The sequence below is a fragment of the Nicotiana sylvestris genome, chromosome 2, assembly GCF_000393655.2.
Source record: "Nicotiana sylvestris chromosome 2, ASM39365v2, whole genome shotgun sequence".
Lineage (NCBI taxonomy): Eukaryota > Viridiplantae > Streptophyta > Magnoliopsida > Solanales > Solanaceae > Nicotiana > Nicotiana sylvestris.
This window is the reverse complement of record NC_091058.1, coordinates 126,698,644-126,719,429: the sequence shown is the minus strand read 5'-3', so window position 1 is coordinate 126,719,429 and position 20,786 is coordinate 126,698,644. Positions and strand designations below refer to the sequence as shown.

The window sequence follows — 20,786 nt, the reverse complement described above, 5'->3', positions numbered from 1 at the left end:
CGATCCGATTCACACCGTTTCAAGTCCGTTTCTTGTCAAATTTCACAGACTTATATTAAATCACATATAAGACCTGTGTCGGGCACCGGAACCAAATTACGGGCCCGATACCATCAAGTTCTAATCACAATTCATTTCCAAATCTCATAATTAATTTCAGAAAATAATTTTCTTTAAAAATTCATTTCTCAGGCTTGGGACCTCGGAATTCGATTCCGGGCATACGCCCAAGTCCCATATTTTCCTACGAATCCTCCGGGACCATTTCCCCAAAATGTTGACCGAAGTCAACGTAATTCATTTAATAGCCAAAATTTATCATTTTTCACAGATTTTCACATAGTAGCTTTCCAGCTACGCGCCCGGACTACGCACACAAAGCGAGGTGATGCTAAAAAAGGTTTTTAAAGTCTCGGAACATAGAATTTTATTTTAAAAAAAGTGATGACCTTTTGGATCATCACAAATATGTTAAACTCTTTTTAGTAAGTAATATATAAAATCCTATTAGTACTCGAAAAAGAAGAAGTAAGTTACATTCTAGATTGGCTTTAATAATACGTAATAGTACTAAAATAAATACCTTGACCAAAACAATGAAAAGGAGTAGACCTTCACAAACAACATAGAGACGGCAGAAAAAAAAACAAAAGCAAAGTTCCATAAAAGCTCAAGAAAAAATATGTAAAATCTTACTTGATTTTAAATTATTAAATATTAGGAGTTTTTATATATTTTGAATAACAAAAGCTTCAACCGCTAAGATTTTGGTTAATTTTAAAATTATAAATCTTAAAAATATAATTAAATAGTAATGTTATTTATATGAAATTTATTTATTTTATTAAAAAGAATAAACCAATTGTGTATAGCCTTCATAATTATCATAAAAATATTTGTTTCACTTATAAATAAGAATAAACTTATATATAGTACAAGTGCACATCCTAATTTATATGGTTGCATTATTTGTTACGCAACCCAGCATGTAGTGCAAATTAATCGTTAAAAAACTTTGAATAAAAGTATATTTAAACAACATACAGAGTCTCAATTCATATTACAAAAGCCTTTGTACAAACATATATGCGCACACAACAAAATATAATAGATTTAAAATAAAATAAATATATGATAATGTTAAATGATAAGACCTAATACCATTAAACTAAAAAAAGTCTGTTGGAATCCGTCTTATATTAGAGTCAACAACAAAATTATTATCATAATTACTATTTTAGAGTGACTCGAATGCAACTGTTCTTCTAACCTATAATATGAAAAAGTTGGAACTACAAAAAATATTATGATATTTTAGTATAAATATAACAAAATCGTATCTTTATAACTGAAAATTTAGTAAATATTATTCAAAATAAAAAAGATACCATCACTGCTCATTCAGATACAAAATGCATTAGAAAAAGGGGAAGAATATAGAGAGCATATTAAAGGAAAAAGAGAAACTTGATTACCATTACAGACAATTTCCTTTAAACAAAAAATAATAATTGTATAATACACAATAGAAAAACATACATTATAATTTACAATTGAAGATAATTTTAAACTAATAATCGTACATGATATATTGTAAATAAAAATTAAAAGTGACAATCACAAATAAGTTTATCTTTGCAACATCAATATTATCATGAGTTTATGGCAAAGAATGTGGCATATTGACCTTTTTCATTTTTTATAAAAGTGTTCACTTCCTCCTTATTTTAAATGGTTTTGATTTTAATACTCTAGAAGCTTTAATCCTAAGATAATTTTGGTAAAAGAATACTAGTCCTAAACTAACATTAATTAGTGATATTCGGTTATGGTAAAAACATACTAAACCTAAAGTAACATTAATTCTAGAAAACTAAAGATTAGACTTGTATCCTACGATAATTATGATAGGAGTAAAAGAATACTAAACCTAATAATATTAATTGCTTATTTTTATTTGCTTTTGGTTTTAAAATTTTGGGAAACCAAAAACAACAACAACAACAACGACCCAGTATAATCTCACTAGTGGAGTCTGGGAAGAGTAATGTGTACGCAGACCTTACCCTGAGGGGCAGAGAGGCTGTTTCCAGGAGACCCTCGGCTCAAGAAGGAGACAAGAGGCGATATATTAGTACCATCAATAAAATCATAATAAAATAACAGCAATATATAAAATACGAAATAGACGGAAAGTACAATAATAACCAGTAGATAAAGTCATGCATCGGTACATAACCACTAGCATCCTAAAACTAAATCTTAACTGTCTAGTCCTACTCGGATGTGCCCTAGAAATATTCGCAACTTCCTCCTAACCTACAACCTTAACGTCGAATATCTCCTAAACCTAACAGGAGACATTTAATACTCCTAAGTGTAAATGGAGTTAGTGTGAATTGGAATTGCAAAATCAATGCTTTATATAGTAGGAAAATTATTAAATTACTATTCCTAAATAGTAGAAAATTAATTAAATGATTATTCCTAAATAGTAGGAAAATAATCAAATTATTATTTTATCTGGTGTAAACTCTACTTTAAAAGGATTGAAAAGACGAACGACATTAATATTATATATATATATATATATATATATATATAGATATTATATTTAAAAATTAAAATTAGGCTAAAGGGCGCCAATATCGTATGGTTTTTGTATGCCAATTAATTGGGATTTGGGTGCCTTCTAACCCGGTGCCAAATTTCCTTTTTTTAAAACCGTCCATTTAGCTTTCGGATTTGTATCAAGGAGAATTTGTAATTTTCGACCTTTAGCCTTTGTCAAGGCCACAATGTCGGTTTAGGCAAAGAGATTATAAATATGCTCCTTTTCACACGGCAGCCAGCATATTTACAAACAGAATTACAAAGTTCTTTTGCAAAAGGGTTTCCTCCTTTTGCAACAGCCAGCTTAGTTACAAACAGAGTAATTTCGCCTCTCAGGTTCTTTTTTCTCCTTTACTTGTTAATTTTAAGGTAGCTCTAATGATTCTGTGTTTTTCTAAAGATTGTTAGATTTTTTTTCTTTTAAAAAAAATATATATGTGGCGTGCCTTAAAATTATTTATGTTGTTTTTCGATCGAAGTGTTTGAAAAACTGCTTTTTGCTTTGTATTAGCGATACTTTATGTATGTATTCTTTGTTCTTTAGTCATGGAGGACCCAATATAGAGCTCTGAAGCTTTTAGTCTTTTGTTCCGAAAGGTTTGATGTTGTTGTGGGGTTGACAGTGCGAGTATCTGTTCGTTCTCTTTGAGTAGTCTTGGTTAAAAAAGTGAAGCTTTTGTTATTGTGCATTTGAATTATTTAACTTTATTTTTTCTTTTGGATATGGACTGTTTTGTTAAAGTGAGCTCATAATTTTGTAGCACTGTGAATTTTCATTACTTTGTGTGTTTTTTGGTAAAAAAAAATTTTGGGTGGAAATTTTGCTGAATCTCTTTGACATGAGGATCTGCATGCTTTCTTCTTTCATCATGGCACAACAATAAGAAGCTAAAAGTTTTGTCTCATAATGGCTTGCCTTAGGTCTTGTCAAGGCCTCTTAGACTGAGTCAACCTACTCCATCAGCCGCGGGTTCTTCGTCCTTCTCTTATGCGCCATTGTATTTTCTCTTCTACAGCCGATACGATGATGGTAAGAATCAAATTTTCTGTTTGGTTTTCCTTAATGTGTTTTTGGTTTTAAGTGACTTGAGTTTTTAATAGGTGGCGGCGGCGACAGCAACATCAGATGGAAAGGAATTAACTCTTGAAGATTTTGAAAAGAAAAAGAAAAAGAAAGAAAAGGTTTGTTCGATACTTTTTTGGTTTTGTTGCGAAGGGTGGTTCTTCACAATGAACCACGTCCAAACATTAGATCCTTGTTAAAATCAATTTTTTTTCGATATATTCAAGTATATTGATTCTAACTTAGGATTGACACAGTTAATTGATTGATTCAAAATATTCTGAAATGGATATTCCCTCCGTCCCGCTTTATACGGTGATGTTTGATTGGTGATGGAATTTAAGAATGAAAGAAAAACTGTTGAAACTTGTGATCTAAAACTAGTCTTAAATATTAGGGTAAAAAAAAGGAAAATTTAGAATTTGAATTTAAATTTAAATTAGGTGATAAATTGGGACATAAAGAACCAGACACTCCTTCTTGGAGGGGTATAGCAGGGAGAGGAAGGATTGTGCTACTGCTAGCATGAAACACTGTTGGCTTTCTACATAGTACTGTTTAAGTTCTTTTTTGGCGCTTTTAATGTATTTACTTTTAATGTGTTTGCTGGTCATACATCTACTAAGTGTTTCTTTTGTGTTTATAGGCTAGAGAGAAAGAATTGAAAAAACTCAAGGCTGCACTAAAAATGGAAGCAGCAAAACAGGTAAAAAAAACTTTTTTGCTTATTTATCTGGTTATGGTTGATACTTTTATATTTCATAAATGTCTGTATTGGTGGAATGGCTTAGTTTCTGTTATGTCATTCTCTATATATCAATTTCAAAGGAAAGGAAATTACTGAACTCTTAGTGCAACTATTACAAGACCTTCAGCAAGCTCACATAGTGATAAATTATGAAAGTTGATTTTAGTCTTATCTATATGTAAGCTTCTCTGACATGGTTCGTCTGTATTAAGGCACAAGCTGCCTCCAATGTGTCAAAGAAGGATAAGAAGAAGAACTCAAAAATGGAGGGTGAAGAGGAAAATTATGAAGATTTTGTTGATCCAGACACACCCCTGGGAGAGAAGCAGCAGCTCTCCTGTCAAATGGCAAAAACTTATAGTCCCAGTGCTGTAGAGAAATCGTGAGTATGAATTTTTTTTTCTACCTTTACGTGCTACTTACTAGCAATTCAGGAAAGAGTTCTCTCTTGTTAGCGCACTATCATGATTCCTTATTTTAACTTGAATAGGTGGTATGCATGGTGGGAAAAGTTCAATTTCTTTGTTGCTGACCCAAACAGCTCTAAGCCAGCTTTTGTGATTGTAAGTTTACCACCTTCATATGATGTTCTAGTTGAAGATGTTGGTATGAATGAATATATAGGACATATAGGAACTATGTGTACTTTGAGTTCGTAGAGAGCTTTTTAAGGCGAAGCACATGGTATCTCACGACATAGCAATTTTTACTTGGGATGTTAACGTTTGAATATATGTAGTTTTAGAACCTTTTATTTGTTATCTTACCGTGCTTTGGTGTTCATGATGTAGGTTTTCGAGATCATTTTTTTACTCTCTTTCTCCTGAATAGCAAAAATGCTCTAAACAATTAGAGGAAAGTTTTATTTGCTCATTTTCCTCGAGTATTCTTCGATAGCTTTGTCAATATCAGCCTCATTTCTCTAGGATTTTAAAGGGGAGAATGTTATTACTCCCAATTAGTGGGAAATCTATTTACACTTTTTAGTTTCTGATAATGTGTTATTTTACTAATACAGACTAGTATCAAGTGTGTGCTGATAGTTTTAGAAAGGAGTAGAGACGAATGTTACATAGATTTTGCAGTGAGCTAATTAAGTCAAACATGCCATCAAAATCATTTACAAAAACCATTTTGGTCCAAAAAGAAAGCAAAACAGAATATTTGAGTTTAGGCCTAAGTATATCGTTTTCGTCTTCAAACATTTTGGGGAGGCTTTTTCTCCAGATTACCCACCAATACCCACGACCAAACTGTTGCCTGGATGGAATTCTGAATCATCAATAAGACTCCATTTTACTTCTTTACAGTGAATGTGCATATGTGCCCAAAAGCTACAAAAAAGTTTTTCCATAGTATTATAACGGTGCGCTTAAGTGGTATCATTTCATTTGAGACAATCACTTGGTGAATTGTATTGCTTAATAATTTGGAAGGGGAAATAAACTGTGCTGAAAGTTTTGCTTGGTATTGTGTACCTTGTCTAACTTGGACTCCTTTTCCTAAGCTGCTTACCTGTTTGCTTATATGCAGGTCTTGCCCCAACCAAATGTGACTGGCGCTCTCCATATAGGACATGCACTTACAGCTGCCATCCAGGTATTAGAATCATCGAGCCTGGTATAGAGTGTTCATCTATTTGTACGAATTTTATATTTTACCTTTATTTTGCAGGATACAATTATTCGTTGGCGGAGAATGTCTGGATACAATGCCTTGTGGATCCCAGGGATGGATCATGCTGGAATCGCAACCCAGGTTGTGTGTCAAACATGTCAAATCCTGGCATTACCAATTTTCTTGTTTGAGGGTGTTTGGCTAAGCTTATAAGCCGCTCAAATTAGCTTATAAACACTGTTTAGCTTATCTACACGTTTGGTAAAAAATTGCTTATAAGCCAAGTGCTTATAAGCTAAAATCAGCCAAAAGCCATAACCTGGTCACCCCAACTTATTATTTTTCAGCTTATAAGCACTTTTAGTTTGAGAAAGAACTTTATCATTTATCCTTAGTAAATTTTACACTTTCTAATATATTTTACTAAAATAACATGCCTAATCTTCTTCAGCCTCATTGTTTCATCTTTTTCCCGTCCCCGTTCGAAACCAAGCTGCAGTTCTCTCTCTCTCTCTCTCTCTCTCTCTTTCCCAACAAGCTGCTACTCTTCTAGTGTATCCTTTTGTTTTGCGACCAAGTCCAAGGTGTTATTTATGATTTGTGTCAAAATATAAACTAAAACCAATTGGAGACACCAGCATTATTTTGTCTACTAGTGTATTTGTATGTATTTCATATAGTATCTTGAAAAATAACACAAGAAAGATAAATAGCAACTAACATGTTTTAAATAATGAAAAAGATTCAAATAGGCCTATTTTATTGAATTGTTTACCATGATGTGATATGACAACTCAAAATATTTGTAATATGAGAATTTAAGTTTAGCCGAATTGAATTTTTTAACTTTCTGGAGAAAATCTCAAAAAGATTTTTTAGTATGGTCTTACAGAACGACAATTACTTAGATACAGTCATATCATCAGAACTTGAATAAATATTTACTCATAGAGGATTGTTGAAATCGCAGTCTTTTTCAAGATGAATCAGAGTCAAGGACAATTGCTAGTAAAAGTTAAAAAACAAGATAATGTTTTATGTCAGTTTACTGTTCCTAAAGCTAAATTTCACCCCCAAAGATTTGTTAGGGATTTGAAACGTGGTATAGCAGGGATTTTAAGGCTATTCAATTATTTTTACTTACAATAACATGGTCGTTTCTGCTCTTTGCATTCCTATATGCTATTTCTAATTCTGTGTCGTGGATGCTAAATCTAGGTTGTTGTGGAAAAGAAGATCATGCGGGAGAGGAATTTGACTAGACATGATATTGGTCGGGAGAACTTCATATCTGAAGTGAGTATATACTGCGAAGTGCTACCATCCTTTTTAATGTCTTTAACTTATCTTAGTGTCATCATTATTGGCTTTTCATTCTCGTCAAAAATCACTTTACTGGCTGTAGTATCCTTCCAATTGTTGCCTTGCCTGCTTTGTCAGTCTGGGACAAGATCTCTGCTGAAGAGTTGAATAAGGAAGCCAAGTACTAATTTTTAACAATTCATTGCACCCATATATTTATTAATTGTACTTGTTGATGTTTTTAAGGTCTGGAATTGGAAGAATGATTATGGGGGTACTATACTGAAGCAATTACGTCGCCTGGGTGCGTCACTTGATTGGTCTCGTGAGGTATGAATCGAGATTTTACCATTTTCTTCGTCTGTCGAGAAAATCCTGAAGTTATTATAGTTATACTTATATATTGTGCTCCAACATGTTCTCCCAAATCAGTGTTTTACCATGGATGAGAAAAGGTCTAAGGCTGTTACTGAAGCATTTGTTAGGCTGTCCAATGAAGGTCTTATATACAGGTAAGTAACTCTTTTTCTTCCTCTTTGTTTGCCTTCTCTCCTCGTTATGTGCATGTGAATGTCTTCTTGCCTATGTGTGGGACGCAACCGTTTTCTTTGCTTGCGCAAGTTTTTGAATTGGTTTTAGCTTTGTATTAACTTCAATTATCATCTATCAAGGGCTCCACGTATGGTGCATTTGGGATTGTGTCTTGCATACTGCAATCTCTGATATTGAGGTGAGCAAATCGCCCTTCATGATCAAGCTTTAGATGGTGTAGCAAATACTTCTATATAAACTTTACAAGCTGCTTGCTGTTTGTAGGTTGAATATAAAGACATAAAAAAGAAGACACATTTGAAGGTCCCTGGATATGAAGAGCCAGTGGAATTTGGGGTGCTGACATCATTTGCTTACCCCTTGGAAGGTGGGCTTGGTGAAATCGTTGTGGCAACCACCAGAATTGAAACTATACTTGGTGATACTGCTATTGCTATACATCCTGAAGACAAAAGATACTGCCACCTTCATGGGAAATTTGCTATTCATCCATTCAATGGAAGAAAGCTTCCAATAGTTTGTGATGAAATACTTGTAGATATGAACTTTGGGACTGGCGCTGTTAAGGTACTTTATATCATTATATTTTGAATGTTAAGGAACAATTGCCCCTCTCTCTCTAGATATTCATCATTGCTTTTTGGACCATTCTTTGAATATCCTTGCAGATAACTCCAGCCCATGATCCAAATGATTTTGAGTTTGGACAGCGTCACAAACTTGAATTCATAAATATTTTTACTGACGATGGGAACATAAATAGCAACGGGGGTGCAGACTTTGAAGGAATGCCTCGTTTCAACGCTCGTTTCGCTGTGGCTGAAGCTTTAAAGGAAAAGGTACCTTCATAACTTTATGTATTGTCTTAGCTGAAAATGAAATGCTAATGGACTTGTGTGCATGTATTGATGTATAGAAATTTGTCAAGTTTATGAGATCTTGCATTTAAAAAATCCATAAATATCTTCACAAAACATTAATGCAAAATACGTAAATAGACACTGATAGTTGGACCAAACACTCAGTTGAACACTTCAACTTACCCAGTTGGATGTCCCGGAAGTAGAAAATGTCATTTATCAGGGCGGAGGTTGTGATTCCCTATTGCAACCATTGCAACCACCATACTCAGAACTAGGGAAACTAATATTCGAATGTCGTGAGCTTGCATTCAGCTTATTAATGAAATTAATGCCCTAGGGTCTCAGTAACAGAGGATCTATTTGCAGATCTCCAGAAGCCTGGGTAGCGGTTTTCCATCTTTGAACTTCTGGTTCAAGAGTGCCCCAGCCTAGCTGCTTTTATGTTTCTCTTTGTTAACGTTGTTTACCATGAGCATATAATAAACGAGTCAAATTAACACCTTATATTTCAGACCTAGTAGAATTCAATGACTTAAAGTGAGATGGATTTGAGTATTTAATTAGTTGTGATTGGGTGAGTAACATTCTGTTCCAAATTTTTCTTTTAGACATGTAACATCTTGCTTGAGTTTAGCTTTACGAGTTCATGAGGCTGTTGAATTGTTCTTAAGTTTCTTACCTATGAACGTGGGTTGCATTTGAGGATAACCTCGAGAAGAAGCTGTGTTGTGTAAACATGGGGTATAGTAAGTAAAAAATAGTATCCTGGGATAACTGGACGAGGCTTAGTTGAGTTGACTGTGGCTTAGATGCTATGTCTGAATTGTGTTACAGGGTCTCTACAGGGATGTCAAGGATAACGAGATGCGCCTTGGGATTTGTTCAAGAAGCAATGATGTAGTGGAACCTCTTGTAAAGCCCCAGTGGTTTGTCAACTGCAAAAGTATGGCCAAACAGGCTTTGGATGCTGTGATGGATGATGATAAACAGAAGATGGAGATCATCCCCAAACAATATGCTGCTGAATGGAAAAGGTAATGTTGGATCTGGCCACCAAAAATGCTTTGGTTAAATGAATGCAAAGGTTTAAATGAGATGCTAACTTGTGTGCCCCACTGCCTCCCTATATTTGGACTTATGCATTTTGGTGGGACTGATGACTGCTTTAGGATCTTCTGATTGTCATTCTCTTTTGTTCGTGGTGGAAAATGGATATTCTATCATTTACTTTTGTGCAAGTATCACATCAGATATAGATGTTGTGAGAAGGCACGGGAGAAAATATGATATATATTGATATGTTGTGTGTGATGCAATACAAGAGGTGCTATTTATAGCTACTCTATACAAAGGGGATACTACTCCTATTCCAATGTGGGACAATTACATAGCTATCTCTAACACTCCCCCTCAAGCCGGAGCATATAAATCATATGTACCGAGCTTGTTACATATATAATCAATGCGAGGACTAGTGAGGGACTTGGTGAAAATATCTGCAAGTTGATCATTCGATCTCACAAACTTCGTAGTAATATCTCCTGAGAGTATCTTTTCTCTGACGAAGTGACAATCAATCTCAATGTGTTTAGTTCTCTCATGAAACACCGGATTTGATGCAATATGAAGTGCAGCTTGATTATCGCACACAAGTTCCATCCGACTGATTTCACCAAATTTCAACTCCTTGAGCAATTGTTTGGTCCAGACTAGTTCACATGTTGCCATAGCCATTGCTCGGTATTCTGCTTCTGCACTAGACCGAGCAACTACATTCTGTTTCTTACTTTTCCAGGACACCAAATTTCCTCCTACTAAAACACAATATCCAGACGTAGAACGTCTATCAGAAGGTGATCCTGCCCAATCAGCATCCGAGTACCCAACGATCTGCTCATGACCTCGATCCTCAAACAGTAATCCTTTACCTGGAGCCGATTTTATATACCGGATAATGCGGACAACTGCATCCCAATGACTATCACAGGGAGAATTCATAAACTGACTTACAACACTCACAGGATAAGAAATGTCGGGCCTAGTCACTGTGAGATAATTTAATTTACCAACCAGCCGCCTATAGCTTGCAGGATCGCTAAGCGGCTCCCCCTGTCCAGGCAGAAGTTTAGAATTCGGATCCATCGGCGTGTCAACAGGTCTGCAACCTGTCATCCCTGTTTCCTCAAGAATGTCTAACACATATTTCCTTTGAGAAATAACAATACCTGAGCTAGATTGAGCAACCTCAATACCTAGAAAGTACTTCAATCTGCCTAGATCCTTAGTTTGAAAGTGCTGGAAGAGATGCTGCTTCAGATTAGTAATACCATCCTGATCATTGCCCGTAATAACAATATCATCAACATAGACTACCAGATAAATACATAGACTTGAAGCAGAGTGGCAATAAAACACAGAGTGATCAGCTTCACTACGAGTCATGCCAAACTCCTGGATAACCGTGCTGAACTTACCAAACCAGGCTCGAGGAGACTGCTTTAGACCATAAAGTGACCGACGCAAGCGACATACAAGGCCACGAGACTCCCCCTGAGCAATAAAACCAGGTGGTTGCTCCATATAAACCTCATCCTCAAGATCACCATGAAGAAAGGCATTCTTAATGTCCAACTGATAGAGGGGCCAATGACGAACTGCAGCCATGGATAGAAAAAGGCGAACTGATGCCACTTTAGCCACTGGAGAGAAGGTATCACTGTAATCTAGCCCAAATATTTGAGTGTATCCTTTGGCAACAAGACGTGCCTTAAGTCGATCAATCTGGCCATCGGGACCAACTTTGACTGCATAAACCCAACGACAACCAACGGTAGATTTACCTGAAGGAAGAGGAACAAGCTCCCATGTACCACTTGTATGTAAAGCAGACATCTCGTCACTCATAGCCTGTCGCCATCCTGGATGAGACAATGCTTCACCTGTAGACTTAGGGATGGAAACCGAGGACAATGAAGATATAAAAGCATAATGGGGAGATGACAGACGATGATAACTCAAACCAACATAATGAGGATTAGGGTTTAGTGTGGTCCGTATACCTTTTCGAAGTGCAATCGGTGTACTAGGAGCAGGATCCGCAGTAGGAGCCGTGTCAGGTGCAGGACGAGAACCAGATGGGCCTGATGTAGGGCGCGAACGACGATGATAAGTCAAGAGTGGTGTTCCTGTGGCTGGGGAACTAGGAGGGATAACACTGGACTCCTCAAAAGTTGGTATGGGTGAAACCTCTGTGGTTGAAGGTGGAGGAGGATTACTAAACTCCTCAAAAGTCGGTATAGGTAAGACCTCAGATATGTCATGGTGGTCAGCAGAAGTGACATCAGTTGTGAAGAAAGGTTTAGACTCGAAAAATGTGACGTCAGCTGACATAAGGTACCTATGAAGATCAGGTGAATAACAACGATATCCCTTCTGAACACGAGAATAACCAAGGAAGACACACTTGAGAGCACGAGGAGCTAACTTATCTTTCCCCGGGGCTAAGTTATGAACAAAACATGTGCTCCCAAAAACCCGAGGTGGAAGAGGGTATAAGGCTGACTGGGGAAACAATATTGAATGTGGAATCTGACCCTTGATGGGAGATGAAGGCATCCTATTAATCAAATAACAAGCTGTGAGAACTGCATCGCCCCAAAAACGCAGCGGAACACGAGACTCAATTAGAAGTGTGCGAGCAGTCTCAATAAGGTGCCTATTCTTTCTTTCTGCAACCCCATTTTGCTGAGGGGTATAAGGACAAGATGTCTGATGAATAATTCCATGAGAAGACATAAACTGCTGAAACTGAGAAGATACATATTCTAAGGCATTATCACTGCGAAAAATGCGGATAGAGACACCAAATTGGTTTTTGATTTCAGCACAAAAACTCTGGAATATAGAGAATAACTCAGAACGATCTTTCATTAAGAAAAGCCAAGTACATCTTGAGTAATCATCAATAAAGCTAACAAAATAACGAAATCCCAAGGTTGAACTGACTCTACTAGGACCCCATATATCAGAATGAACCAAGGAGAAAACAGACTCTGCATGACTCTCAACACTACGCGTAAAGGAAGCTCGGGTATGTTTCCCAAGCTGACACGACTCACAATCTAATCTAGACAAACTGGATAAACTAGGCACCATCTTTTGAAGTTTGGATAAACTCGGATGTCCTAAACGTCTGTGGATTAGATCTGGAGGATCTGTAACTAGACATGTTGTGGAAGGACTGAGCGAGTTAAGGTAGTAAAGACCTTCTGATTCACGACCTGTACCAATTGTCCGTCCCGTACTGCGGTCCTGCATAATAAAAGAATCATCAATAAAATATATACCACAATTGAGGGCACGAGTCAAACGACTAACAGATGCAAGACTAAAAGGACAACCAGGAACATAAAGAACGGAATCTAGGGTGATAGAAGACAATGGGTTGGCTTGTCCAACTCCTTGTGCCTTAGTTTGACATCCATTGGCTAAAGTAACAGTAGGAAGAGACTGTGAATATACAATATTCGACAAAAGTGATTTATTACCAGAGATATGATCAGAAGCGCCTGAGTCCATGACCCATGGTCCAAGAGTACTAGACTGGGAAACACAAGCAAAAGAATTACCAGCAATAGGAGTGTCAGTCTGGGCAACTGAGGCTACTTGTGGAGATGTTTGCTTACTTGCTCGATACTGAAGGAGCTCATTATATTCTTCTTTAGATACAGAAAAGCCCTGGTTACCTGTAGTCTCGCTCTGAGCAACGTAGGCATTTTTGGGTGGACGACCATTTAAGGAATAACACATTTCGCGAGTGTGTCCAAGTTTGTGACAATAAGAACACTTGGGTCTAGATCTCCTAAAACGACCGCCTCCTCGTCTATTCTCCATAGCTTGAGATGCCCGAACATCCACTGTCTGGGATGCAAGAACAGAGGAATCAAGTATCTGTGATGAAATCACTGGGTGACTTGGTGCTGCAGCAGCAAGGCGAAGTAATCGAGAGAATAATTCATCAACTGTAGGGACAGTCGGACTCGCCAAAATCTGGTCTCGTACTGAATCAAGATCATGAGGAAGTCCAGCGAGTGTAAGAACTAGAAACATTTTCTGTCGCTGCTCTTGTTGTTTTGACACACTAGCAGAAACTGGCATCAATGTCTCAAATTCCTCCATGACTGCCTGTACCTGACCCAAGTAAGTAGACATATCTAATTCTTGCTTCTTTAAGTTTGTCATCCGTGATATCACATCATAGAAGCGAGATATATCATTAGTGTATAACGTACGAGCCTTTGCCCAAACCAAATAACATGTCTGGAATGGCCGAAACAAAGGCATCAACTTAGAATCAATAGAACGCCACAAGATGCTACATAATTGAGCATCAATTTTTGCCCAAAGCGCTATCGCCTTTTCATCTCCTTCGCTAGACTGTTTAATCAGATGATCTTGCACACCTTGACCTTTACACCACAACTCGACAGATGAAGCCCAAGCTAAGTAGTTTGAACCTCCCATTAAAGGTTCCGAGGTAATCATAACATTAGAGTTTCCAGAACTCATGCTTTTAGACCCAAAAACATCAATTCCCAAAGACATCTTGTAAATTATTACCAAATAAGAGAAATAATCAACTGTAATCCACTGAAAATAGAGTAAGGAACACTGAACCAGAATAGTAAACTACTGTAGCAGTTGGAAAGTTACTGTTGCAGCCGGAAAATATTCAAAGTGGTCGGAATGAAATAAAAACAGTAGGGGTAGGATCGGAATTACCAGAAGACCCAACTGTTCTGAAGGAACTTTTTCAAAAAAATGGCCGGAAGTCCACTTTTTTTGAAATCACTATTCACGCCGGAAAAATAAAAAAGTGGTCGGAATTTGGTGTAACCTGGATGGGTAGGCTCGGAATTGCAAGGGAAACAATCTGTCCTGAAGAGTTGTCGCCAAAAAATGGCCGGAAGGTGGCCCACGCAACGTTGGAACTTCGCCGAAAAATTTTCTTTGGACAGTTACAGTAACGCCGGAGATTTTCACTGGGATTTGGTCGCCGGACAGTGACTCCTCTTGTGGTAGTGTTGGATTTTGTGCACAACACTGACCGAGACAAAGCAGACACAAAACAACTTTGAAAGTCGCCGAAAAAAAAGGGTTCCGGTGACTGATTTTACTTCCCGGAATCGTTGGAATTTATGCACAGCGATAAATCTCTCACGATAGCTCTAATACCATGTGAGAAGGCACGGGAGAAAATATGATATATATTGATATGTTGTGTGTGATGCAATACAAGAGGTGCTATTTATAGCTACTCTATACAAAGGGGATACTACTCCTATTCCAATGTGGGACAATTACATAGCTATCTCTAACAGATGTATAGATGCGGAAAACTTGGTTGTGGTTTTTCTATGGAATTTAAACATAAAAATCCTGTACATGTTGTTTTAAGCCGTTTTTTTTTCTTGATTCACCATTTGATTAAAAAATTTGTTGTCCTCCATGTGATGGACATGCTGATGGCTTGATAATATTCGTGATTGGTGCATCTCAAGGCAGCTTTGGTGGGGTCATCGAATTCCTGCTTGGTATGTGACACTGCATGATGATAAGCAGAAGGAATTTGGTGTTTGTGATGATCACTGGATCGTCGCTAGAAATGCAGAAGAGGCTCGAGATTTGGCTTGTAGGAAATTTCCAGGGAAGACGATTCTTGAGCTCTCTCAAGATCCAGATGTGCTGGATACCTGGTTTTCATCTGGTCTTTTTCCATTATCTGCACTGGGGTGGCCAGACGATACTGCAGATTTAAGAGTTTTTTTTATCCAACTTCCGTTATTGAAACTGGACATGATATTCTCTTCTTCTGGGTTGCACGTATGGTGATGTTGGCGATAACACTGGGAGGTGATGTACCATTTATGAATGTTAGCAAACTTCTTCATCCCTCATAGAAAAAGCCAATTTTTTTAATTATGCTATAAGTGGAGCATGATCCTAATCTATTTTAAGAGCAGTTGATATCTTTTTCACGAATGTGGCTCTGTTTCCACGATCCATGGCCTTTTCAGTGCTTAAAACAGAATTTTAAATGGAGTGCTACTGAAAGTTATTTAGTAATCTGTTTTTATCTACTTGCCAAAAAACAAAAAGAATCCGTGTTTTATCCACATGATGCAAAAAACTTTATTATGTGTCTCATAACTGACACTAGTTGTGTGAGGCTTGTTTTTGTCTCGTAAATTGATGGACCCAAATCATACACTTTTGGGTCCATGGGTCCACTAACTTGTGAGACAAAAAGAAGCCTCGCTGCTAATGTCAGTTGTGTGAGGCACATATTAACTTTTTTCACATGAAGCAGTTAAGTAACTTGACCTTTCTGTTGAGATCATAATAAATCTTATTCATTTTAACATGCGTTGTAGGTTTATTTGCATCCAATGATCCGTGACGCACAGGGACGTAAGATGTCCAAATCTTTGGGAAATGTTGTTGATCCTCTTGAAGTTATTAATGGAATTACCCTTGATAATCTTCATGAGAGATTAAAAAAGGGTAACCTGGATGCCAAAGAAATTGAGAGTGCAAAGGAGGGACAGGCAAAGGACTTTCCTAAGGGTATTCCTGAATGTGGGGCAGATGCTCTTCGATTTTGCCCTACTCTCATATACTGCTCAGATTTGTAACATTTCTTAAAATTTAATAAGATGTTCCTTTTTACTTTCTTTGGATATTACTAACTTTCTTAATTTGTCCTTCCAGTCCGATAAAATCAATCTGGATATCCAGAGAGTTGTTGGGTATCGTCAATGGTGTAATAAATTATGGAATGTTGTTAGGTTTGCCTGGAGTAAACTGGGTGAATATTACACCCCTCCAACAAATATAGCTCCTCGTGAAATGCCTTTTATCTGCCAGTGGATACTCTCAGCTCTTAACAAGGCCATAGCAAAAACTATCTTATCCCTGGAATCTTATGATTTCTCCGATGCAGCAACAACAATGTATTCGTTCTGGCAGTTCCAGTTGTGTGATGTGTTTATAGAAGTAATCAAGCCATACTTTGTTGGTGATAATCCAGAATCTGTATCTGCAAGAAGATTTGCTCAAGACACCCTGTGGCTTTGTTTAGATAACGGGTTGAGATTACTCCATCCGTTTATGCCATTTGTCTCCGAAGAATTATGGCAGCATCTTCCTGCTAGCGGAAATTCCATAAAGAAAGAATCTATTGTGATAAGTGATTATCCTTCAACTATAGAGGTATGCTTTAAGCACAAATGTTAAGTTCCAAAACTAGCAAATAGATATGTTACCTCTGTTGGTGGCTGTCAAGTAAATTCGATGTATGCTTCCTCTTTTTATTTGACTGAGGTTGAAGTTTAGCTTTTTCCTCTTATCTTTTCGGCATTGGTTTTGGTGTGATGTTAGAGTCTTATGGTTACTCAGAGCTGTATGGGATCAATTTCTGAAAAATCAATGTACATAGTAGGCATCATGCTTGTACATTGCTAAATTTCTCATAAATAAACCTATGTAGGCAATTTGTTTTTCAAGAATATATATTTGGAATAGGTTAACTTGCTTTGAGGGTCTAAAAATGGTAGCTTATCAAGATGAGTCTAGTAGTGGAAAACAGGACTTAATATATAATGCTTGCTAGCTGCTGCATGATTGTTATATTATCTTTTGACCCTGTTTCTCTACATCTGTTCACTTTTTCAGGGCTGGGATAATGATTGGGTAGAAGCTGGGATGGAAAAGGTGTTGTCCATTGTTAAAGGTCTGAGGTCGAGGAGGGCATTGTTGCCGCCGAAGGAGAGTTTCGCAAGGTAAATGATTTGCCGTATCTTCTGTCTTCTAGGTGAACTTATCTTTTCGTATAAAAAGCATTTCAAGTGCCATTTTCTGGTTTCTTTTGCTATCTCTTAGAGGGAGTCTATATGGTGTCCAATGGTGTGTGAACTACATGTTATAAAAGAGCTATTATAAAAGAGCTATGTTATAAAAAAATTTCATCACTGATGATGAACATGTGCAGTCCACACAAGATTGTTAAAGTATCACAGGGATCACTTTTGAATGTAATGTCACATCGAATATGTGGTTGGTCCATATAAATTTTGTGATTATTAGACCTGTGAGAAGGTTGAATTTATCTTTGAGATTGGTCTTAAGGCAATCTCTCAACTTAGTTGTTCGTAATATCTATCTTCAGTACCCATCTTTAGAAGATTAGAATTTGCTACTTCAGCTTTCATACTGCTTTAATTGTTGTTTGTCTGTTGAGTTGTAATTTCTTTAGGTGCCTTTGCTAAATTCCACAACATATATAACGTATAGTACTTGAGCTAAGGATACCAGCGTGCTATGATCTGTTTGATTATGTGTTGGTGAATCATTCAGTAAGTGATACACCTTTTGATGACGCACCTAAGTGATTGTTGGAGAGATTGATATGCTAGGCTTTCTTTGTATTGCTTGATATGATAGTTTGTTTTGAGAAAGAAAAAGCTGTTTCATAAAACATTCAACTGGTGATCTTGCTGTCCTTAGGCGAAAAGCATTTGTGCTTTGCTGGGTGGATGATAATGTGGAGTTCATACGAAGCCGCAAAATGGAGATTTGCACTTTAGCTGCGTTGTCATCTTTGCAGGTATCTCTTTCTATGTCTAGCTTGGTTCTTTTTGATCTGAAACTTCTTCATTTCCTTTTCCACATGATATGAAGCTGGAAATAGAGGTTTAAACACTAAATGTGCAGGGTTGAACTGGGTGGAAAATTACGAATGACCTCGGTAACCCTAATAGAGGACCAGTAGAGACTAGTGCCCTTTTAGATATTGTATGTAATATGCATATGAGTCGACGTTTTAGTGGCTATTAGGTTGGAGGGATGGGATATGTATGTATTTTTATAATATTTTCTTATTTTTCTTACAGCCCACATTTCTTGCATTATTTTTCTTCAGGTCTCAAGTAAGGGTGATACAGCTCCCATTGAATGGCTGATAGAGGTTTTCTTTTTTTTTTTGGCAATCCGCTAGGCAAGCGCCTAAGGCTAGTTTTTTATTAACAATAGAAAAGAAAAATACAACAATTAGGAAAGTACAAATAAGGGGGACAATAGCACCGGTATTGTTACCCATATGTCTTGGCTATATAATCACTCCTCTGCGCCTCACATTGCCTTATGATGGCAGCCTCATGTAGAGGATTCATGGGGTAGCTGCCGACAAAGTCTCACGAGGGCATATAATCTCATAGCCTTGAGGATGTTTTTCAAAGGCATAGGACCAAGGCAACACTAACCGGGCTGATAGAGGTTGTGGATGAGTCTCTCACAGTTTTTCTTGAGGGAGAAGGGACTACTTGTGACCCAGTGGTTGAAGTTCAAAGGCTCATAAAGAAGAGAGAAGACACTAGGAAGTAAGTGAATTTCATAGACTGGTGCTATTGTTTGCAAAACTTGATTGTGCCTTTGAATTTCTCCTTGATGCTATACTATCTGATTTTTCTGTCGAACAGAAGTAAACTAGACGCTTTTCCTTTTGAATCAGTATTTAAAGCATATAAGCCTTGCAGAAACAGGAAATTGGTGTTTGTCTTAGTCTTTGAGTCACTGAAACTTTGGGCCCGATCTGGTCAATTGCAGAGGTCATTGAACTACATCGAGGAAGTTGTTTTGGGTATCAATAGATATTAATATACATGTGGCATGTTTTTTCTTTTATAATGGGAAATCATGTTCCTCTATTCCTCCCTCCTGTCTGCTATCAGTGCTTTCAATTAGTGCATCCATTTGAAGCATAGCGCAAGATGCAATTTGGTTTTTTGTCGTTCAGTTGTTTTTGTTCAAAAGTGGACTTTGGCCTCAAGTTGATATTGTGAAATTTGAGTCAGTTTATAATGTTAAGTTTACAAGCGGTTCAATTTGCCATGTAATGATGTATCAACTCTTTCTTCTTCTGCAGGCAATATGAAAAGCTTAAACAAAATGATGACTGCCTCTCGCTATAAAGAGAAAGTTCCGCTTAACGTCCATGAGGACAATACAGTGAAACTCTGTGTCGTAAGGCAAGAATTGGAATCATTTGAAGATAATATTCGGCGTTTTACACCTCATATTGATCTGCAAGTACTGAAATTACTGGAAAGAACTCATAGCGCGCGGCACAGGAATGGAAATCTTTTGAAGGACCTAGTACCGTCTCAATCATCAAGTTGAGGTACTATAATTAGAGTGTCTTCTGGTTCCGGAAAACACCATTTGGAAGGTCATCGACTGTTTGGTTTTACTGTAATTCTATTTAAGTTAACTACCATTAGAATAACATTAAAATTATTAATTATTGTAATACCTGTGTGAGAATTTAAATTATATTTTCAATTGTTGCTTGGATTTATTGTGTTTAATTTACGTGATTTTATCCATTTAGCACCAGTTTTCTCATCATAATTCAAAACGAAATCTGCATCTCAAATACAAATACATTTAACTGTTGTAAAGTTTAATTTACGTGATTTTATCCCCTCTTTGTTCCTTGTTGATTATTGTGTTATCCATGTGTAGACAATAAATTTGGGTCGAGAAAATAAAATCAAGATCGAAAAAATATCGCAACAGTCGTAGTATTTTATTTTGAATATTTGAGTGTTACAATCTCTATGATTCCTTTGATTCTACTTTTCTAGTATAAATTCAAGGGCATTTGAGTTTGATCTTGAATATGTATTTGTTGCCTCGAACGATGATCTTGTTCTTGAGCTTGAACTTTATTACTTGAACTTGACCTTGATTTGTTCTTCGTTCTTGAACTTGCACTTGATTTTTTTGAACTTGAAGCCTGAAACTTGTGGAGGAATTTGCAGCGTTTGATCCACGAGCTCTTTCTTACTTCTTGTTATAAGTTCTGGTCTCTTTTCTGAGTTATGAAGACCCCTATTTATAGTTGTGGAAGGGAAGAGTTGTGATAAGAACAAATTCTTTCCGACCAATCAAATTGAAGTGTGACATGATT

General features: G+C 36.9%; 1 pseudogene; it reads left to right on the top strand.

Annotated features, from left to right (window-relative positions):
* The first annotated feature begins 2,676 nt into the window (after positions 1-2,676).
* On the top strand, positions 2,677-20,155 carry LOC104245187 (valine--tRNA ligase, mitochondrial 1-like; annotated as a pseudogene).
* The last annotated feature ends 631 nt before the right edge of the window (positions 20,156-20,786 follow it).